General features: G+C 37.6%; 1 long non-coding RNA gene across 6 annotated transcripts in view; it reads right to left on the reverse strand.

The window, feature by feature from the left end:
- LOC110811482 (uncharacterized) overlaps window positions 1-27,748 on the reverse strand; it is a 65,357-nt gene that overhangs the window by 35,023 nt on the left and 2,586 nt on the right. The window contains exons 2-5 of one of the 6 annotated variants that reach the window (XR_015819368.1): window positions 27,000-27,150; window positions 26,851-26,906; window positions 26,673-26,722; window positions 14,524-14,741 (exon numbers count right to left, since the gene is read on the reverse strand). This is a non-coding gene — a long non-coding RNA (uncharacterized LOC110811482). Of the gene's footprint in view, window positions 1-14,523; window positions 14,742-15,071; window positions 15,312-19,761; window positions 20,108-20,131; window positions 24,917-26,672; window positions 26,723-26,850; window positions 26,907-26,999; window positions 27,151-27,748 lie in introns of those variants that run through there. The other 5 variants (XR_015819372.1, XR_015819370.1, XR_015819369.1 and 2 more) reach the window with 5 other exon arrangements.

Consider the following 27,748-nt stretch of genomic DNA (forward strand, 5'->3'; position numbering starts at 1 on the left):
ATTGTAAATTAAAATAATTATAAGTATAATTTTTTTATTTTTTTATTTTAATTTAGTGTAAAAATGAAAGAAATGTGATGGATGATGAAATTGAAAATAATTTTGGAAAAAATGGGTGAAAATTTAGATTTTTGGGTATTTTTACAAGAAAAATCAGAAATCCGATGTCAAAATATAATTTAAAAAAATTTTGCCACGTAGAATGCCCGGTCAATAGCCCCGACGAACCAAGACGCGCCGCGTGGCAAAGGACACTGACGCGGTGCCACGCAAGAGGCCCGTGTGCCTGTGATCGAACGAGTCAGATCCTTTCCTGCGCGCACAGACGGCCTGAATGTGTTCCCTCCCAAAATACGATTGGACGGCCAGATTTACACGCGATCAGACGGTCCAGATTAAATCGCAATGAACGACCCAGATTCACTCCCTATTTAATCGCAATCGGACAGTCCAGATCAAATGCGATGGACGGTTCAGATTAAATGAGAATGGATATAAATACCCTCTTCACACCAAACCCTAACCTAGTCGCTGGACGCCCTCGCCGGAGAAGAAGACCCAGCCGCCAAGAAAGCAAGCCGCCGCCACTTGCCGCCGCACCAGAGCCCTTTCCGACTGCTAAAAGAGATAAACATTTTTTTTTTCTCGAAATTTAATTTTAAACACTCTCATGGCCAAATCGGAGCAAAAGAACCAGCAAATTAGCTAAAACCGCGGGCAAAGTCCGGCGTCGCCGTCGTGACGAATTTCACAAAACACCTCCGATGAGGCCCTTCTCGATTTTCGTTCAGCGTAATTTTTCCACCATTTTGATCACCATTTCCTTCTCTACAGGTTGACCAGAGCAAAACACCTAACCGCAACGTGAGTCGAATGAGCCGCCACGAGATTGAAGCAAAATCTGCCAAAAATAGCCAACTGAGGTGGACCACCTCCGCGAGCGGCGGCACCATCGCTGGAGCACAACAGTGCTGCCATGCCAGAATTCCAGAATTGGCCAAAATTGGATCATGAAGCTGATTTTGGATTTTTTGGGACATTATAAGTATGTATAGCGCGTTTTGATTCCTGAAAAAAATTTTAGGAAACCCAGGGACCGCCAGTAGGCACAGTCAACAGTTTAGTCTATTGGGCATCAAATTGAGTAAAAATCCCTCATCATATCTTCTGTTATGGAATTGAAGTTTAATTTTTAATAATATTGTATTTCGTGAAACTTAGAAAATATCTGTAGTTAATTATGGGTTACTAATAGAGGCAGAACCGGAAATTATTCTTTGTTGATTTATTTTACAGTTTAAATGCATTATAGTATCTGATTTATTGATTTTATGGTTTGAATGCATGTATTGCTGCCTTACATGACTATTGTTAAATTGGAAAACTGAGATATGATTGCATTTTCTGATGCATGTTTGTTTGTTTAAGTGATTACGGTTGATTTGGAAAATAGAGACTAAGGAAAAACGAAAAAATTGTGTGATTAAGTGAGTAGATGAAACGGCAACCTTACTGGATATCTTGGGAGATGGTGGACGGCCCGGTTACAATAGGGAACCCTACCGTAAATGTCGTCTCATACCTGACGGGGTATTAAGACTTGATAATTTGGCGCTCATACCGAATGGGGTATGGGAACAGTCTGTTTCACCCTCATACCGAATGGAGTATTGAGGTTTAGTGGTTTGGTGCTCATACCGGACGTAGTATGGGGACGGCCGTTTAATTGAGAATGTTGAAGGAAAGGGTTCACGCATAGCAGAGACATCCCTATGAACCCCCATGGATACCAGTAGGCCGATAAAAGGAAAGGTTGTCGTTTAATTTATTGAATATGGATTTATAATGTGTGCCTGTTACCAATTGCATATGGAATCATGATAAGTGCTATGTTATTGCCTCTATAAGTTGCTTTTGTAAATCTTGCTATGGTAAGTGGATGGTAAATGGTTTTATTATTAAGAAATATATTTGTTTAATTAAGTGCTCCATTAGTTGTTTTGATTTTTTACCAACATTCATTTCTGTGTTGGTGAGTAGCGTGATATTCTTACTGGGTTAGTGTAGCTCATTCCTTATTTAACCATTTCATATCAAGAGTACCAGGATCCAGAGTCTGATCCATAAGAGGGTTGCGAGTAAGATACCAATTTTATTTATTTTTTGTTTATTTCTTTTTTTTCTTTCAAAAGGTTAATTCCCGTAGTACTATTTGGAACTTTAAGTTTACGTGTAAGGAATGTAAACCTTAACTATTTAATTCACTTCCACACTTAAGTTATAATTTATTCCTTTGGACATTCCGGAGTCGTCACAGTTGGTATCAGAGCCGTGTTTCTCAGATCCATTGCTTACACATAATCCTTAGGAAACACAAAAAATAATGAATTATCACTCAACAATTTCTTATGAAATGTAGGTACAGATAGATGAGGAGATGGAGACCCCCACTAAACCGAGCAACCCATGAGGGTTCGCTTAGAGAGGATGTTGACCGGTTATTTGAGATGATGGAGAGACTCATTGCTGCCCAACAAGCCCGGGAGGAAAGGAGGGAGCTACCTGACCCTCCCCTGCTGCCACATGTTGAGCCATCCTTGCAACGGGAGGATCCCGAGCCACCTCGATATGACCTTGCTCCTCCATAGTACCACCCAGCATCACCACAGTATGATCCGGTGCCTCAACAACCGCATCACCCGGCACCACCATAGTACAATCCGGTGCCTCCACTGTATCATCAAGTACCACTGCAGGGCCAGCCAGTCCATCCTCAGCCCAACCCAGTCCCTCATCTAGGGGACCCAGCTCCTCTCATGATGAATGCAGACTATATAAAAAGGTATAAAAGACTAAATCCTTCTACTTTTGTAGGGGGATCCTCCTTTGAAAATGTCGATTTCTGGTTATCTGAGACGGAGAATGCCTTCAAGACCCTCAGGATGATCCCCGAACAGAAGGTCATCCTTGCTATCTACATATTGGTGGGAGAAACAAACCGCTGGTGGTAACTCAAGCTGACCACCCTACCCTTTCTAGTCACTTGTCAACAGTTCCTGACTGCCTTTCATGCAAAGTACCTCCCAGAGAATCTCCGACATCTGAAGAAGATGGAGTTTGCACACTTGGTCTATGGGGACATGACTGTATCAGAATATACTCGCAAGTTCCTAGATTTGGGTCGATATTCTCCTGAGAGCATGATGGATGAAGGCAGGAAGGCTAGAAGGTTCAAGTGGGGTCTCCGTCCTGAGATCAGACAGTAGTTGTTTGTGCTCGAGCTCAGTACTTATTCGGCGTTTCTGACCAAGGCACAATTAGTGGAGAGGAGCCTTGCACCTTCCCTCAAGCAGCAGGGAACCTCAAGTCCTCAACCTCACACCGCAAACTAACACCTACCGCACCTGTTCAATAGAACAAGAGACCTAAGCTAATGACTCAGACTCCCCCTCAGGTTTCAGCAGCAGGACGCGGCAAGATCTATCAATATTGTGGCCAGGATCATGGGGATCAACTCTGCTATCGCCTCAACAACACATGCTGCATATGTGGCAGCGCCCAAAATTATGCAAGGGAGTGCCCAAGGAACTATAATCAGACCAGACCTCCTATCTAAGGCTGGGCTTACAATCTCACTCAGTAGGATGTAGAAGCCAATCCAAACGTAGTATAGGGTATGTACACTATTTGTAACCATCTTGCTCATGTCTTGATTAATACTGGTGCATCGCATTCATTTGTTTCACATATTTCTCTAACTAGTCCATTCCTAGAATAATGTCGAACCCTAAGAAATCTAAGAATATTATATGTCTCCCCCAGATGACGTTGAAGAAAGTGTTCTGCTTCTTGACTTGCCCCTCGATGCTTGTTTGGATCAGTTCATGGATCTTTGGATTGTTGAGTGCATAAATACACTATACTCTGAAGAACGATTATTTTGTAATTATAGAAGTAGCTTGAACATGGTTCGTAAATATTTTGATAACTAACTTCACTGTCTCATATGTGTATTTTCACTTTTGTAAGGGATGAATGTAACTTTCGCATTTTAATTTAAATATAATTGCACTCGTATCTGCTTTGTAATAGGACATCGCTTTCCATCGAGTAACAGGACATTTTTGGTTTTTTGATTTTATAATTTTTTTATTAATGATAGAAACACAAAACCAATTAAATTAAACAAATAATATGAATCAAAGCAGGATGTAAACCGAATTAGGAACAAATTTCTTTGATTGCTAATTCATGAACAAGATTGCTAAAACAATAAAATGATGGTTGGTTCTTTAGGAGCATAAGCTTTGATACCAACTAGCGTGGGAGAGTATTGGAAGGATATAATTGCCTGAATTTTAAAACTAAGTCAATTTTGTTAATTAAGAGAGAAATCATTTTTAAAAAAATGTTGGAATTAATTAAATTAAAAATCACAAAATTCACTAAGAAATGTAAATATAAATAAAATTATTAAATTATGACTTCCTTGAAATGAAATTTCAGAGTTAGGGCCTTTTTCAAATTAAAAAGGACCCATTTGAAAGGATTTTAAGTGACTAAAGGTCACTCCACAATTTCAGAAAAACAAGCCACATAGAATAACCCACGTGGCAGCTCGACCAATTAGGTCACACCATGTGGTGGCCACATTAGTAAGAGTCTGATGCGGGATCACACATTGGCAATTCGCATGTTTGTGATCGAATGGGCCATCGCATGCCACATCAATCCGATCGGACGGTTGAGATCTTATGGGCAGAAGTATTTAAACTTCTCTTCCATCAACTTCAAAAACCCTAGTTGATAGGGGGACATCGGAAGCAGAAGCAAGGGACGGTGCATAGAGTTGCAGACAACAGAGCGACGATGGTGGTGCCATGCCGGAAGTCCAAATCGACTCCGTTAAGCGCAATTTTTTCCCATTTCTCTATTTTCCCCTTTTTTAGACCATTTTTAATTACCTCATATAGATTAGCTGGGAAAACGTTAACTTGAGAGGAAGAAGTGTGTACACCGTGACCGACAGTTGTTTGGGGCAACACAATCGACTTCTGGCTCCAGCAAGGATACCTGAACACTCTTTATAATCGTTTGATCAAAGTTTGACCTTAAATCACCTACATTGATTGTAGTTTTGGATTAGATCTCATGAAAGGTGCCAGTGGTAATGTTTTAAATCAATGTCATGCATTTTTATTATATGATTGGTTATGTATGTTTGTTTGGGTTATTTGATATGTATTATGTCATTACAGGTTCATACACCGTTGCAGGTTGACGTTCGGGAAAGCTCATTCATGGCTGTTTGTGCGAAAGGGGTGCGTGTGAGTTTCGTTTTGTGAATATGTTTTGTCGTGGTTGGTGTTCAAGACTTCATTTTTAATTATTTTAATTTATTTTATATTATTCTATTATAGTATCATATTTCATTATTTTATCTATTTTAATTGCTATTTCATTTTTTATTAATTACTTTATTTCATTTATATCATTTTATTTTATTATTATGGTTGATTATTTTGTTTAGTTTAAATTCTATTTCATTATGTATTATTTGAATTTATGCTAATCGTTTTTATCTTGTTTGTTTTGTATGTTATGGTGGTTCATTTTTATTATGTTCGTCTTATCCTATTGGTGATTAATTATCCTTTAGTGTATATTCAATTATGGGTTACGCATTCTGACATCATTTTGTGATGTATGTGTCGGAAGTTCAATGATTGGAAATGAAAGTTATATAAGCTTGATTGGATATTTGCATGTTGCAGGTTGGTTGTAAATGGAAAATAAAATATAACAATTGAGATAAATAAAACTGTTACCGGGTATCAAGGGGGGAGTATATAGGGTGAACTTTTAACGTAGGTATGATATTCAGTCATACGGGGTTGGGAAGTCCCATACCGGACGGGGTTGGGAAGTTCCATACCGGATGGGGTTGGGAGATTGTTAATGGTGTCCATATCGGACGGGGTAAGGGGACGACTGATAAAAGTGGCATTCATATTGGACGGGGTATGAAGTTGGCTGGAAAAAGTGGCACCCATTACCGGACAGGGTGTGGGGACGATCGATAATTATAAAAGCAACGTTAAGTATCCACATGTGGGGGAACCTCTATGGGGCCCAAGAATATTGGTAGAGGGAAATGATACTAATCGACGAAATGAAAGGTGATTGATTTGATATGTGTGTTGCAGTTGGATGCGAATATGATATGATCAAATAGTATTTGTTATTGAAAATGAAAATTTTCTAAATATGAACCTGATGTGGTTTGATAGCATTTGTGAATAAAACGAGGCAGTAGAATGTGAATTTGATTCAATTTTGATGTGAAGTGAAGAAATTAAATAAATTTTTAAGTCAAAACTAGTTTTGTTAAAATTAATAATCCATCGGGTATTTTATTGTTTCTTTACAATGCTTTGAATGAATAATTATGTTTTTTGGTTCTTGTACCCTTATTGAGTAAGTGTGTGCTCATTTAAATTATCATTTCAGCTTTCATATCAGGACATTCAAGACTCCGCTCCCGAACAGTATGACATTTTCTATTTTATCTATATAGAATTTAAGATTAATAATTTCTTTTTGCTGTTAGTACTTATTTTGGAATATAGGCAAGCCTCATGGATATTATATATTGGGACTAAATATGCAAGGGATGTAATTTCTATCTTAATTAGCGTGGTTAATTATTATATGTTCAATACTCTAAAATGGGTCGGGTCGTTATAAAAGATCTTTAACTCTTGGAACCTCAACCAACACTTGCAATCAAAAGACTTAACTACCTAAATTCCCTTCCCTACTTGAATCTACACCCACCTATATGGTATGCAAAAAACAAGATAATAGGGAAAGATAAAAAGAGAAGAAAATACATGGTTGACTTACTCGATAAGTCAATCCCAACTCCTCAACTCAACAAGATTTCAGGAAACTCCCTAACTTTGAAGAACTTGAAGAACACTCACGAATTTAGCCAAAACTAATTATGAAGAAAACAAAACCTTCAAATTTATTATTCTCAAAGTGGTGATTACAACCTACAGACTTAAGCTTTTATATAGGCTTTTATTTACTAATTTTAATCGAAATAGGATTATAAATTTCTATATAAACTCTTAAACCTAATTTAAATAGAAAATAAATACAAAAATATTAAAATATTTGAGTCTTATCCTAAGATAATTAAAATAATAAAAAATAGTTAAAATCATTAATAAAACAATATTTTCTCCTTATCTAAAATTTCAAGTATCTTGATCTTCCTTGTACTTCAAATTTGAGTGGACATTCTCCTCCAAATTTGGAATTTAAATCACATGGATAATTCTAGAAGCCTTGGAAACCTTGTAAGACTTGGAAAAGTGAGAAAAAGTCAAAAAGGACTTAGAAGAGGGTTACTGTAACACCCAGCATGTAATTGAGAACCGCTATTTATTTAGGCCCTTAGGCTGCTTGAACTTTTTAAATTATTTTGTAGTTTTAATTTTTATTAAATATCATATTTCGTAAATTTAAATTTGTATTTTTAATTTAATTAAATTATTCTAAAATTTATATTTATATTTTTTAATTTTAATTTATTATTTTTATTTAAAAAATAAATTTTCAGAAGAAAAAGACTGAAAAAAGGCAGAAATCTCGCAGGAAAACGCCTGCAAGAATGGACCAGCCCATGCTGGCATCGCACGTGTGCGTGCGCGTGCGACCAGACGGCCAGTACAGTGCGCACATCTTGTCTACGTAGGGCATAAGGTCGGTCTGTGCTCATGTCCCATTATGCGTAGACAGGCACAGTCCGCGCACATCACATCGCGCGTAGACTGGTGCTGTGTTGCGTGCCCTGTACATGTGTCGCTCGCACAGTAGGCCTACGCAGTATGCCTACGTGCGAGATGCTAGGCTGGTGCACTTGCAGGCTTGGCCTACAGTGTGCAACCGAGTGGGGCAGCGTGCTGCTACCTCGGGCAGTGTGCACCACCTCCTTGGGCGCCGTGCGCCGCCTTGGGTGGTGTGCCCCACCAGTTGGGCGGTGAGCCGCTGCTGTATTGGGTAATGCGCGGCCGGTGCTTGGACGACGTGATGCCATTGTTTGGGTGGTGTGCCTCTATTTTTTGCACTGTTGTCACATTGCATCATCCAGCCATCGGTCATATCCGTTAGTTGTCACATCACTCTTTTTCCATTGATTTTCTCTCTCCTCACCAGATTTCACCACTTGGTGCAAATCCAATGGTCCCCATTTTCTCATTACTTCCATTTCATTCTTCCATCCTCCAAAGCTTAGAGAGAGAGAAAATGATCTCTAGAGAGAAGAAGAGTAGAAGAAGAAAAAAGGTATAAGAAAACTTTGAGATTTCGGTAATAAATTTAGTATTTACTTTTAAACATCTTAAAGAGTATTTTTAAAGTCAAAATTATGAATCTTGAAATTATGATTTGTATGATTATGTTAAATGTTCAAATGAAGTAAATTTTACTTGATAAAGCTTGTTATATGATCGTATATGCACTTGATGATTTGCATGTAATTTAAATGATATAATTTTTGTGATTAATTACTGAAATGTGAAAAGGAGATTGAGTATGAAATGGTAAGAAAATGTATGAAAAATATGTATATGTATTGACATGTATAATGCATCAAGTATTTTGTTAGGCTTTTTATCTCTAAGAAGTTTCTGTTTCTCCCCTCCCCATCTGATCTGAAAAGACGTAAAAGGACCGTTCCTATAAATGATGACGTACTCTCTGACAAGAGTAGTGACACGAATTATCTGTTAGGGGTCACCTTTGGCGAAGTATGACTGTGGCCATAGACTATCTGATAAGACCACTATGGTTGGCACAACCATGGTCATAGATCGTGTTATGATTTACCAAGTCGTAAATATGCTGCTGGTTTAGCAAGCCATAAATTGATATTATATCTGATCTGGTTATTCCACATAGGTAGTCCAAAATCCGTATATGTCTTCAGTAGATGGAAATCTAAATGACTTCGCGAAACATGACACGAAAATTTGTGCATATCATGATTTATTTAATTTTCTCTATTATCAACATGATTAATTTGATTGATATGACTATAACATAATGGATATGATGTTTTTATAAATAAACAAATTATTTTTTTATAAATTAAGAAATGAACCTAACGTGACCCTCGATAGTAAGTGTTGATGACATAATTATTCACTTTTAAAATATTATGGTATTATTTAAATACTATTTTTCTTACTGAGTATATAGAACTCACCCATTTCCATGGCCCCTCAAGATGAGGAAGATAGTGAGGAACTGATCGTTGACCTACCCCTTGAAGTCTATGAGGATCTCGTGGATCTACAAACCTTGAGCACATGACATGTCCCACACTCTGATGAGTCCATTCACATAGTAAATGAAGTAGCCCTTTTTGTATTTTGATATTTTGTATTTTGTTGTCACTTCTGTCTTTAATTATATGTATAATTAGAACTCATATATTTTGTAATGGATTTGTGATAATTTGCTTTGCTACATACAATTATCTATTATGCACTTGTAATATATTTCTATATCTAGCACTCTTATGCCATAATTAGCATTGAGGATGTCACAGATGGTATTAGAGCAGTTACGCGGACCAAATCCTTTACAATTGAGGTTGTGGTAGAAAACCCTTTAAGATATTTAGGAAAATGAGTCATCTTCCAAAAACTAGACCACCAACTCACGTCTTCCTTTTTTTTGTAGGAATGACGCAAGGAAGACCTTCTGTAAAACGTATCGAAAGACTCGAGATTAAGGATCCTTTGACTAGAGCCAAGTTTACCAAACTCTTCCAAGGTATCTAGGGACTAATCGCAGCCGTCAGAAAAAATCAAGCCAACCCTTCTCAACATCCTACCCCAGAATACTAACCAGTTGAAAGGTCTATCTCTCATAACATAATAAAGTTTTAGGAAGCTTAACCCATCTCACTTCGAAGGTGGCCCCGACCCCTTAGTAGCAAAAGCATGGATCCTGTAGATAGAGAAACATTTCTTTGTCTTAGACCTAACTGAGAAATAGAAAGTCCTCCTAGAACCTTTATGTTAACCGGTGAAGCCGAACACTGGTGGTGACTCAAAAAACAAATGTTACCTATCCTTACCACTTGAGAAGTTTTCGTAGACACATATTTTGATAACTTTTTCCCAACCAATGTTTGAGAGAAGAAAGTGGAGGAATTTTAGGACCTCCGCCAAAGAAACTTGACGGTTACCCAATATGCAGCCCAATTCGTCCAACTGTCTGAGTTTGTGCCTTTAATGGTCACCCCCCGAAAATTGTAAAGTTAAAAATTTATTGAAGGGGCTTCGTGCCGATATCTACGACTGAGTTGCAATATTGAGACCCAGCTCGTATGCTGAGGTGCTAGAATACTGCCAGTTGGCCGATGACCTTATCTCGGTCAGGCACCAATGTATTGCTCGAGTCCGTACCCAATAACAACACCAATCCCAACAACCCAAAAGAAGTTGCCCGACCCAGTAAGTAGCCACCTTGATAAATGACCCTGAGTTGCCCCTCTCCCTGCTCTACCTCCACCTATTGGACAACCTTCTCGACCTTCCCAACCATGCCAACATTACGGTCACTCGCATGGTGATCTATCCTATTGGTATATTAATCATGCCTGTTATCGATGCGGAAGCGCCCAACACCTTATAAAGGACTGCCCTTAGCGGCCGAAGGTCGTGGCCAGACCTGTAGCCTAGGGTTGTGTGTATCACCTTGATAAAACCATTGTATTCTCCACTCTCGTCCTTATCTAGGGTATGCTTTCTATCTATGATACTTCTGCTAGAGCTGTGATCGATATAGGTGCTCTCCATTTTTTTTATCTCTTGTGCATTTGTGTGTAAATTAGATATTAGGTCTGAACCTTTAGGAGAAATATTAGCTATAGAAATTCTCTCTAGGAGATTATTAGAAGCTCACTGTGTGTATAAAAATTGTAAAATAAAAGTTTCAGAAGTAGATTTGGGGTGAGCTCCATGAAAATCAGTAAAGAAAACAACACTATAAGCATACTATTAACATTTTAAAGGTTCGATAAAGCAATCAATGAAACCCATTTTACCATTTTGAGTATTGCACTGCGTTATAGAGATAACTGAAAATTTCATAGTTAAACTTGACTTAAGTGTATTTAAAATAGCAATCCTGGTCTATCCCTAACAACATGTTCAAGTACATGGCAAGACAAATCATTCAGACTAACATACGGTTTAACCATATGTAGAACAACTAAATAGTATTGACTTTTTCAATTATTTTGACTTGATTTAAATTTCTATTATTTATAGACTTTCGCGCGAAGCTATTTAGACCTATATCAATGAAGGGCAAAGGGGATCCCCAGTTACTATTGTGAACGAAGCAAACAGTTCAATTCAAAAGACATTAATTTAGATAGATTCTATGATCACGATATTACTTCGCCACTGTGATCCCTACAGTCAATCGTGATCCGCTCTCATCATAGGGAAGACCAGTGTAGTACCCATTCACAGGGAGTGGTTCACCAACAGTTGATAAACAGATGAATAACAGTAACCCCTTCGTGATAACAGTTAAACAAATTTAGAACTTTCTTTATTAATTTATGTTATCAAAATTAGTGACTGATCTCAAAGAAAATCCCAAACCCATTATATCCTTTTAGATAACCTGATAATTTACACTGCTCGACCCATTGGGCCAACCTCTACATTTTTTTTTCTAGCTCGATAAGGCCCATTAAACTGTTCTTGGCCCATTGGGCCCCTAAAATCTAATGTAGACCCTCTTGGGGTCCATTTCAATTTTTGAGCTTAGTAAGGCCCAATAAAATATTTTGAGCCTAATAAAGACCCATCAGTCATTTTTTGGGCTCCTTGAAGCCCATCAAAAACCCCAAATAATTTGGGGCCCGTGTTGGTCCAAGGCCTACGAGGAAATCCCTCGCTACATCTACCAAACGGATAAGGCAAGGGACAGTTGTGCGGCCCTCTTGGCACATGGGTGCACTTTACAAGGTACATGGCCCAACAGACTGCGCGTTTCTGTGTACATAAGGTAGGTTTTTCTAACACCATGGGTGTGTCAGGACAGGCCCTCATGCACAGGCACACATGCTACCTTGTGCGAGGCATCCTATCCACACGTTCTTGCGACACGACATGCCCGATTGCCTACAATGCAGCTTAGCATATCTGCACACACCTACGATGCGGTACGCATCTCTATTCTCTCTTCCATGAGGCATAGTGTGCCCTTGTGTACGTTCACTGTGCTTGGGCACTCGATTGAGCGGGCGCTCCTGCGCCCACTATACAATCCAGGGACTGACTCCACTGTGGGTGTGGCAAGGCAATCCCCGGGCATGCACGTACATATCTTCCACGGGCTCCCTCGATGTGCAGGTGCCCCTAACATGCAAATGCATGGCTATGCCAATGTATTGTATGCCAAAGGCCTTGTCTCAATATATATGCATGCTTGGACATTGTCCCTCGCATGACAGACATGCAACAATGCTCGTGCTGTAATTTATCTTGGCACATTCATGCCTTCATTGTGTTGGATCAAGGAAGAGGCTTCTCCCAATGGTTTTCGAGCACCAGTTCACCTTTGTAACTTTTCAGACTTAATTTCACAACCATGTAAAACACCTATTCATGCTTCTAAACCAAATTAAGACCAAATATCATGCAAACATTCAATTTAAACCGCTTTAAACACAAGTACATCATACTTGTTCATGCATACAAATATTCTTAGCATTTAATCATTTTAATCGATGTATGAAACCCATTAAAAGTACAAAAACATTACTCCCATCCTTACCGAAAGTTAAATGAGGTTTGGTCTCCAAAAGAAGATGAAAAAGCTCTAAGTTTTAAAGATGGAAACTGTTGCAGCAGCCAAAAATTGTAGAACGGGTCTACATTGATCATGAAGAAGGAAGAAGGCTCTTGTAAGGTATTTTAACATTAAAAGAAAGAAATGGCAAGGTAAGGTTGAAGCTTACCATTTGGGCAAGGAGGGACGAGCTCGGTAGCAAGCTTGTTGCAGCAGAGAAGATGGCAGCAACTCAACTTTTTTTTTCTCACTCTTAAGTTCTCTCTCTCGCTCTCTCTCTTTTAAGAGTTCTTTTTCTTCTCGACTTGCAGAAGAAAAAAAAAAAAAAAAGAGGGACTTTAAATATGGAAGGAGAGGCAAATGTGATCTGTTGGATCACATGTAAAGGAGGATAGTTGTTGATTGACTTAATGATCGACCGTGCATTACTGGGAACTACCTAGTGGCAACCTGATGCAGTGGAGATGTGATGGTGGCCTGGCTAAATAGTGGTCGGTGTGGTGAGTGGAAAGTGTCTGTTCATGTGTGTGTATGTCCTATCATGCAGGCGGGGATTTGCTCACGAAGCATGCACATGCCCACATGGTGTTCCCACTGCCTTTTCCCACGAGACTTACCTGTAAGACTTGTCTTCTGGGATTTAAATCCTACAAGTAATTTTCTTTCCTTTTGTGTTTTCATTTAGATTTTAAACACATGTTTTATGAATTTCAAACATTTGGCAAGAAAATAGTTTAAACGAAATTCAAAATCTGAAATAAAATTTAATACAAGAAATCCAAGGTGTAGCCAAATAACTAGAGGTTGTCATATCCTTCCCTCACAAAAATTTGGTCTTCCAAATTTAGAGGACTAAATTTAAAAATAACTCTAGATATTTATCCCACATCTCATCTTCAAGTTCCCAAGTAACTTCATCAAGGGAGTGATATTGTCATATTACCTTGACCATGGGGATCCTCCGGGATTTGAAAACTTTCTCCTGTCGATCAATAATCTTGACAAGATACTCTAAGTAGGTCATGTTTGATCGTACTGGGAATCGTTGGTGTGAAATGACATAGGAGGGATCATGATGATACTTTTGGAGCATCGAGACATAGAAAACATCATGAAGACTAGTGTTTCTAGGGGCAAGGCAAGATGGTAAGCCATGGGGCTAATAAGTTCCAATACTTTGAAGGGTCCTACAAAATGAGGACTAAACTGACCCTTCTTCCCAAATCTCATGTTTCCTTTGACTAGAAAAACCTTAAGGAAGATATGGTCACCCACTAAAAATTTTAGGTCCTTCTTTCAACTATCGTTGTAACTCTTTTGTGGACTCTAAGCAGTTAGGAGATTCTTGTGGATGATTATAACTTTGTCTACAATGTCTTGGATAAAGTTTGGTCTAGAGAGATTTTGGTTTCCTACTTTATGCTAACAAGTTAGAAATCTACAAAGCCTGCCATAGAGTGCTTCGTAAGGGGCCATCCCGATACTAGAATGAAAACTATTGTTATAAGTGAATCCACCAGTGGTAGATGCATGTCCCAGCTACAACTAAAGTTCAGTACACATGCTATGACATCCCAAATAGAAATTAAGGCATAAGGGTGCTAAATACAAAAACAGATTATGAGTGCGTAGTAGATAAATGTATGCAGTAGAATAAATAATTATAATCCTTTACAAAATAGAGTTTCATACAATATTAAGGCAGAAACAAAATTTATTATAAGCCTCTACAAAAGATGGACTCATCAGAATGCAAAATAATTATACACTTATAAAGGTTCATGGATCCACGGGATCCTCAAAGATTTTAAAGGGTAGGTCAGCGATTGGTTCCTCACTATCTTCCTCATCTGGAGAGGGCATAGAAAGGGGTGGGTTTCATATACTCAGTAAGAAAAGTAGTATTTAAATAACATCATGAGATTTCAAAGGTAATTAAAAGTACCATCATTACGTACTATCAAAGAGTCATGTCAGTTATTAATTATGAAAATGTTTTATTTTATTAAAGAAAAATATCAAATCCATCATGTCATAATCATATCATATCATTAAATCAATCATGCTAAAAAAAGAGAAAATCAAATGAATCATGATATGCACTATCTTTCATTTTATTCTTCGCGTGAAGTCGTTCCAACTTCCATCTATTGAAGGCAATACGAATTTTAAACTACGTATGTTGAATGACCAATTCATTTCATTTATAACAACAATTTGCGGCTTGCCAAACCAATAGCACATTTATGGTTTATCAAACCATGACACGTTCTATGACCACAGTCGTGCCAACCACGGTGGTCATACATGTTAACTATGGCCACAGTCGTACTTCGCCAAAGGTGACCCCTATAATCATATCGCGTCACAACTCTCGTCAGAGGATATGCCATCATCTATAGGGAGCGATCCTCTCATACCTTTTCATACCAGATGGGGGAGAAACAGAAATTCCTCAGAGATAAAAAACTTAACGAAACACTTTATGAATTATGCATGTCAATACCAATATATATTTCTCATGTCTATACATTATTTCATGCTTAATCCTTTTTCCACCGTCCATTACATCACATATCAATATTTATCTCAACCATTAAATCATTTAAATTACACATGCAAATTAATAAGTTCATACATGAACACAAAACATGCACTACAAGTAAAATTTCTTCATTCAAGCATAAAATTTAACAATGAAATCATTAATTTAAACTTTGCTAACTCTAGAAATGCTCCTTACGATGTTTAAAAATAAATACTAAATTCCTTACCGAAATCTTGGTGTTTTCTACGCCTTTTTCTTCTTTTTCTCCTCTCCCTCTCTCTCTCTCTCTCCAGATCACTCCCTCTCTCTCTAAAGCTCTTTGGTGGATAGAAGAATGAAATGGAAGTGATGAGGAAATGGTAAAGTGAGGGTCCCTATTTATAGAAAATGGGGACATTTATTTTCGTGCCAAGTGGCAAAATCTGGTGAAGAAAAAAAAAGTCAATGAAAAATATGAGATTTGACGACCGATAGATGTGATCGACGAATGGATGACTCGATGTGACGGTGGTGCAAAAATAAAAGGCACACCACCCAAACTACGGCAACACATCGGCCAAGCAGCGGCGGTGCACTGCTTGAAGATCGTGCACAATGCCCAAGGTGGCGGTGCTCACTACTCGAGGAAGTGCATACTGCCCCAGCCTGCTGCACGCGCAAGCCTACTACACGCGGGCCTACCACGCGCAAGCCTCCTGCATAAGGCGCGCGAGGCCGCGCGCCCTTCTACGCACGATGAGATGCTGGTGTTCCCACTAAATTTTCTACCTTTTCTCTCTGTTTTTCCCCAAAATTTTTTAAATAATAAATAAATATAAGTTTCTTACGATAAAATAAAATAATTAATTTCAAGAATTATTTAACCAAAGAAAATACGAAATATGATATTCATCCAAAAAATTAAAAATAAGAAATATTAAGAGTTTAAACGACCTTAGAGTCCAAATAAATAGGATTCACATTATAAATTAAGCACGAAAGTTTTCGGGGTGTTACATTCCCCCTACTTTAGAAAATTTTGTCCTCCAAATTGATCATGAATAGGTCAGGAAACTTCTCTTGCATTTCGCTCTCCAACTCCCACGTTACCTCTTCCAAAGTGTGGTGTTGCTTCCTTCACCATTGGAATCCTCTTATTGCGTAAAAGCTTGTCAGTCCAACCAAGGATTTTTGCAGGGAGCTCCTCATACATCATATCCACTGTAACCTGCATCTCTTGGTAAGGAATGATGTGAAAAGAGTTAAAGTGGTACCTTTTGAGAATGAAGCCATGGAAAATATTGTAGACCCATAAAATCTTAGGGCAGAGCAAGGCAGTACGCCACGGGTCCAACACATTCCACGATCTGAAAATGTCCCATATATCAAGGGCTCAACTTACCCTTCTTACCGAACCGCATTTTTTCCTTGTAAGGGAATATCTTAAAAAAGACTTTATCGCCAACAGTAAATTCCAAGGGTTTTACAGTTATTATAAGCAAATTCACACAAAAGAAGATACTCATACCAGTTATCACCAAAGTCAAGAACACAAGCATGCAACATGTCTTCGACTGTCTGGATAGTGCGTTCAAACTGGTCATCGGTCTGGGGATGATAAGCAATGTTGAAGTATAATCTCGAACCAAGCTCTTCTTTAAAGCTGTCCCAAAAATAGGAGGTGAACTAGGGATCTCGGTCTAACATAATAGATGAGGGGATGTCGTGGAGTCGGACAATCTCCTCGACATATAGGCAGGCTAATTTATTGGTGGAATATGTGGTTCTTATTGGCTGAAAATGAGTAGTCTTGGTCAACTTGTCAATGATGACCCATATAGCATTGCGACCAGAACAGGTCTTGGGCAGACCGGTGACAAAGTCCATGGTCACAGGCACACACTTCCACTCCGGAATAGGGAGGCCTTGCAATAAACATCTATGGTGTTTTTTCTTAACTCGTTGGTAAGTAAGGCGTCGGGAAACATAGTCGACAATGTCATTCTTCATTTCAGACCACCAATATTGACGCTTCAGATCCCAATACATCTTGGTACTCCCGAGGTGGATGGACATTTTGGAGGCATAGGCAGCCTTAAGAACATCCATCCTAACAACGACAGGGACCTAAATACGATTTCAAAATTTGCACAATACATCATCTGTGAGCTTAAAATCAGGAAACTCATCAGAAGTAAACTTACTTAAATTTTTTATTATTTCTAAGTCGGTGGATTGAGCTTCCCAAATCTTCATGAAAATATCAGAAAAAACTCGGATTTGGGCAAGGTAGGCACTATTGCCATAGTGGTTAAGGCAGAGTACCTGCATAACACCAACTAATTTCTAACTTGAGACCATGGTTTGGGCCAACAAAGTGGACTCCTTTCAGTTCAGAGCATCTGCAACTACATTACTTCTACTGGGGTGGTAGATGATCTTACATTCGTAGTCTTTCAGGAAGTCCATCCAATGCCTCTGCTCATATTTAGTTTTCTCTGTGAAAATATATGCTTCAAACTTTTGTGGTCAGTATAAATTTTAAATGTCTGACCATACAAATAATGGCACCATATCTTCAAGGCAAAGACTATGGTCGCCAACTCCAGGACGTGATTGGGGTAGTTGCACTCATGGGGCTTTAATTTTTGGGATCCATAAGCAACCACCCAATCGTGCAGCATCAAAACACAACCCAAATCTACGTGAGATGCATCATAGTAAACCTGAAATCTTTCAGTATTGTCGGGAATGATCAATACTGGAGTAGAGGTGAGACAATACTTTAACTCAGCTAAACGTTCATCACATTCACAATCCCATATGAAAGATACATTCTTCTTAGTGAGACAGGTCAATGGAGCTGCAATCTTGGAGAACCCATCAATGAATCGTCGATAATAACTCACCAAACTAAGGAAACTATGTACCTCAGCGACATTCGTTGGTGGGTTCCAGTAAATCACTGTTTTAATTTTGGATGGATCCACATAAACTTCTTCATCCAAAATCATGTGGCCAAAAAAAGAGATTCGATCCAACAAAAAAGAGCACTTGCTAAACTTAGCGTATAGCTGGTTTCGGCAAAGGGTTTTCAATACCTGAGATAAATTAATTGTATTCTTTCGAGCTTTTAGAATATATCAAGATGTCATCAATGAATATGATGACGTATTGTTCCAGTACATGCTAGAAAACTCTGTTAATAAGATCCATAAAAGCTGCAGGGGCATTAGTTAGTGCAAAAAGCATAACCTTGAAGTCGTATTGACTATATCGGTATCGGAAAGCAGTTTTTGGGATATCTTCCTCTTTGACTTGCAACTGGTAGTATCTCGTTCTGAAATCAATCTTAGAGAAGACCGTAGCTCCTTGCAACTGATCAGAGAGGTCATCAATACAAGGTTAAAGATACTTACTTTTCACTATTACACAGTTGAGTTTTCTATAATCTATGCACAGTCGAAGGGATTCGTTCTTCTTTTTCACAAATAACACCGGGGCACCCAAGGGGAATGACTGGGGAAGATGAATTTTCGACCAAGAAGTTCAGAAAGCTAGTTTTCAAATTATGTGAGCTCTGTACGACTCATGCGATAGGCAAGTTTTGAGATAAGTTGTGTTTTAGGAAGCAAATCGATAGAAAACTCTATCTCCTGTGGTTGAGGCAAACCAGGTAAATCTTCTAGAAAGATTTTCGAAAAGTTACAAACAGTAAGAATGGTGTATACAGCAGGATCAACATCCATATTCATGTTTATTCTAAGGTTAGATAATAGCAAAACTAGATTATTATTTCATATTTTGTGATCGCAAGGTTGCAATTTTACTTTCAGAGTTAATGATCGTTCTATATTTCTCTAAAAGTATTAGATCTACTAACAGTTCTACTTCTGAAGCTTTTATTTAACAATTTATAGACATATAATGAGATTTTAATAAACCCCTAGAAGTAGTTTCTACTACTAACACTTTTCCTAAAGGTTTAGCCCTAATATCTAATTTATAAGCAAATAAACAAGAAATGAAAGAGTGGGTAGTACATGTATCAATCAGAGCTCTAGCATGAGTATCATGGGTAGAAAGCATGTTAGCAAGGGTTGGCTTGGTTTTGTCCTACTACTGTGGTTAGACCCTAGATGGCTCAGAAGAGTTCAGTAAACTCGGTCCTGGTCAGATGATCATGGGCTTCGAATCTTTCGATATGCTCTACAAAAGGTCTCTCTCATGTCATTCCTATAAAAGAAAAGGAAGACATGAGTTGGTGGTCTAGTTTTTTAAAGATGACATATTTTCTAAATATCTTAGAAGAGTTTCCTAACTACAGCCTCAGTTGTAAGAGATTATTCCATGTAACTGCTCTGATAACATTTGTGACATCGCAAATACAAATTAAGACATAAGGGTGTCAGATACAGAAACAGATTACGAGTGCATAATAGATAAATGTATGCACTGGAACAAATAATTATAATCCTTTACAAAATAGAGTTCCATACAATTGTGAGGTAGAAAAAAATTTATTACAAGCCTCTACAAAAATGGACTCATTAGAATGCGAAATAATTATGCACTCATAAAGGTTCATAGATCCACAGGATCCTCAAAGACATCAAGGGGTAGATCAGCAATCGGTTCCTTACCATCTTTCTCATCTTGAGGGGGCATGGAAATGGGTGAGTTCCAGTTCTATATACTCAGTAAGAAAAACAGTATTTAAATAACATCATAAGATTTCAAAAGTAATTAAAAATACCATCATTACTTACTATCAAAGAGCCATGTTAAGGTTCTTTATTAATTATGAAAATATTTTATTTTATTAAAGAAAAACATCAAATTCATCATGTCATAGTCATATCATGTCAATTAAATCAATCATGCTCAAAATAAAAAAAATCAAAATAAATTATGATATGAACTATCTTTTATTTTATTCTTCTCACGAAGTCATTCTGACTTTCATCTACTAAGGGCAATATGAATTTTTGACTACCCATGTGAAATGACCAATTCATTTCGTTTACAACAGCAATTTGCAGTTTGCCAAACCAATAGCACATTTACAGCTTGCCAAACCATCGCATGTTTTATGACCATGGTTGTGCCAACTACAGTGGTCCTACATGTTAACTATAGCCATGGCCATATTTCGCCAAAGGTGATGCCTACAATTGTATCGTGTCACCACTTTCATTAGAGGGTAAACCATCATCCATAGGGAGCGATCCTCTCACGTATTTTCATACCAGATGGGGGAGAAACAGAAATCTCGCATAGATAAAAAAATCTAATGAAACATTTTATGAATTGTGCATGCTAATACCAATACATATTTCTCATGTTTATACATCATTTAATGCTTAATCATTTTTCCACCGTTAATTGCATTACATATCAATATCTATCTCAAGCATTAAATCATTTAAATTACACATGTAAATTAATAGGTTCATATACGATCATAAAACATGCATTAACACGTAAAATTTCTTCGTTTAAACATAAAACTTAGCATGCAATCATTAATTTAAATTTTGTTAATGTTACTCTAGAAATGCTTATTAGGATATTTAAAAGTAAATACTAAATTCCTTTTCGAGACTTTGGTGTTTCCTACTCCTTTTTCTTGTTCTTCTCTTCTCTCTCTCTCTAGATCACTCCCTCTCTCTCTAAAACGTTTTGGTGGATAAAAGAATGAAATGAAAGTGATGAGAAAATGGTGAAGTAAGGGTCCCTATTTATAGAAAATAGGGATCGTTAAATATACACTGAGTGATAAAATCTGGTGAAGAGAGAGAAAATCAATGGAAAAGGTAAGATGTGATAATCAACAGATGGACGACGCGATATGACGAAAGCACAAAAACTAGAGGTATGACACCCAAACGACAGCAATAGCCCAAGCGACTGCGACGCACCACCCAACCGGTAGCGCACGCTGCCCGAAGGCGGCACATGGCGCCTAAGGGGGCAGTGCACGCTTCCCCAGCCTATCGCACACTGTAGAACTAGCATACGCGCGCACAAGCCTACTGTGTGCAGGCCTACCGAACGAACGGCATGCGCAAACCGTGCCTCGCACCCAGCACAGACAGGATATGCGCACAATGCGCACATCTTATGCTGGTCGCGCACATGGAAGCGGCGCGCAGAGCATTCACGAGCAGGATCCCTCCCGCTGGCATTCCCGTAGGATTTTCTGCATTTTTTATCTGTTTTTTTCTGAAATATTTTTAAATAATAAATAAATATAATTTTGTTACGATAAAATAAAATAATTAATTTTAAGAATTATTTAACCAAATAAAATAAGATATTCATCCGAAAAATTAAAAATACAAAATATTAAGGAGTTTAAATGGCCTTAGAGCCTAAATAAATAGGGGTTATTTGATTGAGGAGCTTTCTACAGGATCTCAACATCACCCCTAAAGTTGACGAACTTGTAGAAATGTATTGTGACAATACTACTGTTATCCAATATGCTTGGGATCCGAAATTCCATAGGAAAACTAAGCATATTAAAAGGCGGTATCACTTCATTCATGGCACCATCAAAGAAGGGCAAGTTGCTATTAAGTATATATCCACTGGCAAACTGGTTGTTGATCCTTTGATTAAGCATATACCTAGAGAAACTTTTCGGGTTCATGTGAAGAGTCTAGGTTTGCGTAGGCTTTAATTTTCAAGTGGGATTTGATACGTAATGGACATATATTTTTCTGTATTGATCATTCATGAAATAAAAGTTGTAATTTTCTTATGAAATGTTCATGAAGATAATTGTTGATTAGGCATGTAATAATGTCACTAGGCTTTATGATCAACCTTATCACATGAGTGATCTCCCTAACGCTTGAGTAGTCGGTATACCCTCAATGATTGTAGGTGTAGCCTCTGCATCTGGCTCTATTAAATTAGACATGTCCTCTGGCAGGATGTCTACCGAGCTTCTTAGGATGTCATTCCACAATTGTACCACACACTAGACAGCCTATAACACGGACTGATGTGATATTAAATAGCCCTAATTTGGTGTCAAAGATGTCAGTTTGCATCAAGGAAGAATCCAGCAGGTCCCAACTCAAACAGGAAATTATGTTTCGGTTTCCTAAACAGGAATGCCTAGAGTAGGAAAATAATTTCATCTCTGACTACTTTCTAATTGGGATTATTTCAAGATATGGGCCAAGTTTGTTCAAGCCAAAAGATTTAAGACCCAAGTAAGATTAATGGGGTTGAAGAATTATAAGAAAGCCCACACCCGAGGAAGATGCCCCACATAAACCAAGCGAGCACACCCCACATGCGCGAAGCAAGACCCACACACACACAGACCCAGCAGCTGCACGCATGACCCAGAAGGCCTGTAAGCACCGTACATGGAACAAGTCACGTGCGCACAGGCCCAAGGGGCTAAACGTGCATGCCCCGCACATACGGGCCCGAAACTAGCCCAGCCGGCCCAGCGCGTGACCGGTGGCATGTGCAGACCAGCCCGCCTGAGTTACCCAAACTCGGTCGGCCCATTCTCCACCTTTTAATTAATTAAGCTATTTTTTTATTTTTTTTAAAGGTTTTGGGACCCACTTTTTAATTCTCCATGTTTTTAAAATTAAATCCCACATGTCTAAATTAATTTTCTCATGTGTTTTACATGGAAATCATAAGAGATAAAAGCCTATCCTATTTTTAATATTATTTTATTATAACTCTATCCCTTAGAATTATTTAATTAATTTTTTTTGTATTTAGATGGAATAGAATAAATATTTTATTATATAATTATCCTAGAATTAGATAAAATTTTATTTATGATATTATTTTATTACAAGAGTTTGTACTCATGTAGATTGCCTGAGAGCGGCTATAAATAGATCTTTACCCATATCTTGTAAAACACCAATTACAATCAATTTGAGAGAAATTCTTGAAAGCTTTGTCTTTTCTTCTATTAGCATTTTTTGCTAATTTAGCTTCTTCAAGTTCTTCGGGGAGCAAAAGTCTTCAAAAGTCTTATTAAGCCAATGAGTGGGGATCAACTTATCGGTAAGTTCGTGGCCTTTTTCCTTTCCTTGTTTATTCTTCTATTCTTTGTTGTTGCATTCCTTCTAGAATTGTAGATTTAATTAGAGTGAGGGATTCATCTAGGCGGTTAAAGTTTCGGTATTGCATAATGTTGAGTCGGTTATAAGAATTGATTTAATCCTCCCCATACCCACCCTTGTCACAGACGGTTGCTATGTCATCCACCACAATGTTTACAAACAGGACTAGAACTAGGAATAGTAACAGAAGATGGTGATTGTGTTGGCTGTGATTGTGCAGGAAAAGAATACTAAGGTCACTTATCAATATAACCTTAAACTAGTGGTTGTTTCCTTTTCTGGTTAGTAGGAAAACTGGATCCACCAGCCTACCAGAATTTAGCAAAAATTAACTCCTCTGCAAACTGGGGATGCTCAAGACCAGCAGCATAAATAGTCGGCTGGTACATAGCCACACAATTATAAATGTCCGGTCTTAAGCCCTTAAAAAACTATCTAGCCCTCCTGGCCTTAGTAATAATCAACTTAGCTGCAAACTGAAAGAGCTGAATTAACTTGGCTACATAATAACTGACCGAAAGATTACCCTGTTTGAGATCCTAAAACTCCTCTTCTTTTTTATCTCAAACATTAACTGGAAAGAAATTCTTATAAAAAGGCCTCTAAGAAGTGTTCCTAAATGGTAGCAATAGCTAAAGTCTCCTTCTTAAGCCTCTGCCAATGTTCTACTTCCCTCGTAAAGGTAAAAGCATTAAGAGGAATCTTCTACTCCTCAATAACCTCCAAGATAGAAAAAATCTTCTCTATCTGCATAACCCATCTCTCAGTAATCATCGGGTCAGGACCGCCCTCAAACTTAGGAGGATTGAGTTTCTGAAATTAAAGGTGTTGCTAACAATAACTTGGTTATAGAGAGGACAATCGTCTGCAGGAGGGGGACAATAATCATTCTACTACATGTGGACCTGCTGACCTACAACATGAGTAAGGCCCTAAATAGCCATAAACAACTCTGTACACATAAGGAAAAACAAGACTTAGATATGAAGACCTAGGGTTTCAAGCTTACTTGGAAAAGGATATTCAAATTTTACCTAACTTAAGATCCTAAGCCTCAGTGTATGGGATGTGTCCTAAGAATCCTATGCTCTGATATCACTTGTGACGCTCTGGTGCTAGCCGGAAGTACCAACGTCCAATTGAGCCACTAAACTAACAAATAAAATATTAAAGTACAGGTTTAATACATCCTCATACATAAATACAAACAGTATTCTCAGGTACTATGGTCAATTACATTTTATCTACATAATGTTTTATAAAAGGAACAAAATATAAAATAAATTAACCTAAGGCCTCTTCAAAATAATCTCCAACAGCCTCCTCCCCTAGTTCTTCTAGAAGGAGTCTAGACACGGCTCATTCAGGATCTCCTCATCTAACTCATCTAGGGAAATAGATTGGGGATGAGTTCCATAAAATTAAGTAAGAAGAAAAGTACTGAAAATACGTAAATACGTTTTAAAATAGTTATTAGTGTAATTTAGTAAATAAAAAAATTCTCATACATGTGCATACTTCTCATATTATCTACTCAGTAGTGTCATTTTTATTCTTCTCAAACTGCCAATGTGTTTCATCCAAAATATCACAATCAATCAGTAGTTTTAGCACACACACCTTCCACCTTGTTATTAAGACTCAAATTCTATAGTTTTAGAGATTACAGACTTATTATCTTATAGTTAGTTAAAGTGATTATAAACCTAAATGCACAACCGCTAACCTTATTTCTAAGGAGGGCAACAAAGGACACCATCATCTATGAAATGAGTAAATGCATTACATCCGTCAATAAAAATTACATGCATCATCATAAAATAAATAAATACATAAAAAGGTCATTCATCACTCTAGTCCACACACACTAGGTCACTCGAGTCGCAATAGTGCCAAATATCCTACACAATATCGGCAACAACTATCCCATACGGCTTCGTTTCACACAACGGGTGCCAACTATCCCGGATAGCCATGACCATGTTCTATCTCGGACAGACTACGCCCCAATCGTTGAAACATACCCCAAGTCATATGCCTAGTAGCTCTAGCAAGTTATTATAATTACCACTACTCTCTAGGGAAAACTAGGAAACTGGATTTAGACTTGACTATGTGATTATGTTTTGTTTTCCATTTATTAGCCTTTAAGTGTAGGTCCCCCAATGTATCCATTTACTATAACAATTTATAGGTTTATTATTAAATTCTCAAATTTCTCATTTCTTCAAAATTCCAAAATTAAGTTGTATTCACAAATTTCCCAAGTTGCTTTAACTTTCTTAAATAGATTCCAAAATTGAACATTTTTCCATTTTTATTTCTTTACCAATTTTACCGATTTTCATTCATTAAATTAATTTCAATTTTAACAAATTTTTTAATTTTTAAAATCACATCTTATAGAGGATTTTCCCCTAAGCCTTGTCCAAGGCTAAATGCCTAACCACGTATCGGCATGCACAGGCCCCTGACACGTGTATGCTTGTCGACCCACACAGTCCACAGACTACTGCACAGTAATGTGTCCTCGAGGCATAAGCCTTGGGCAGGTGCCCCTTCGCACATTGCGTGCACAGCACGCATGGTCCCTGCAACAAAACACTCTCGGCACAGCAGGCCTGCTTAGCAGTGTCCTTCCTCTCGAGCGCAGTGTACTGCGCATACACATCATGCAAGGGGACGTATCACAACATTTGTAGGTGCCTCAACAATGCCTCGTGCACACCCACACACGGCATATGCCATATAGCCCCTTTATCCTGGCATTTTGGTGTCGGGGCTGAACAGCAAGAAGCATCCAGTTTCCCACTAACGATTCATCATGATTTTCTATCATTTTTGCTTTTGTGATTATTTAAAATCCATAAAAAGCTTTATACATCATCAATAAACATTTCATATTCAAATACATTCACAAAAACAACAATTAAATCAGAGAATTGCACACACTCACACTTTTATTTTCATAAAAACCACGAGTTTTCTGGTTTTTTTCACATCTTAGATTTTAAATGCATATAGAAACTGCAATATTTGGGTAAATTAAGGTACTATTTCTCTTACCAAACTGACACACAAAATAGATTCCAAAACGCACGAGAAAATGGTTGTAAAATCATGTATGAATAGCAATGACTCACCTGAACAGTAAAGTAGAGTTAGAATGCGTTTTGGGAAGAATCCGTGGAATCTGGAAAAATTTCACTATAAGGATTTGTTCCCCAAGAGTCCTAACATGCAAATCGACTAATCTATAGCCTATATTTGGAAAAAAAAATTGAACACAGAAATGAGATTGAAAGAAAAACAGTAACTTACCCAAATAGAGATGTCATTCTGATGCTGCAGTAAGGATTTTGGGTTTTTCGGGCTTACTGCAATGAATCAAAAACTAGGTTTTATTCAATAAAAACTAGGAAGTGTAAATGATAAAGAGAATAGCTCAAAAGAAGAAGAAATCTGCTTACCTCAGCTGGGATGAAACTGAATTCCTCTTCGACACACTTTCGCTCAACACCCTTTGTTTTTCTGCCCTCTCTTTCTTTAGCTTCGGTCTCCCTCTCTCACATTCAGAATCCTCATAGATGGAGCTCTCAACTCTCTCTATTCTCTCTCATTCTTGATGAAGAAAGAAAAAAGACAGAAGAAAAAAAAGCTTTTAACACCTTGTTTGGATAAATTTTAGTGATGGTTAATTAATGTATGGTAATGATAATGATTGCATGGCAATGACACAGGATGGGAATGGCAAAAAAAATTTATATTTAGATGATTGTATATTAATATATATTAATGGCATATTTTTGTTTGGATGATAGGTTGTTATAGTTATATTTTCAGTCAAATTATATGTAATAGTAAATGGTACGTAAGAAATATGTAATGAAAAATAAATAAATTATTTATCAATATAATTACATTTGTATTTAAATAAATAATTATTATACAATCAAATTAAATTTTTATATTTAATAAAATAAATAATAATTTGTGATGATAAAAATAGAATTAAGTATATTATATGAGGGTATAAGGAGAAAAAAGTAACATGCCAGTCACATACCACTGATTTGGTGGTTTCAAAATTCATCCCAAATATTTCGGTCAAATACCATTTGTTAACATTGAAAGTTAAAACAAACATGATTTTTTCACACCTATAGAGTACCATACATTAAAATTCTATCATTTACCATGATCCAAACAGGGTGTAAAT

The sequence above is a fragment of the Carica papaya genome, chromosome 1 (genome assembly GCF_054855325.1).
Source record: "Carica papaya isolate Zhongbai chromosome 1, ASM5485532v1, whole genome shotgun sequence".
Classification (NCBI taxonomy): domain Eukaryota; kingdom Viridiplantae; phylum Streptophyta; class Magnoliopsida; order Brassicales; family Caricaceae; genus Carica; species Carica papaya.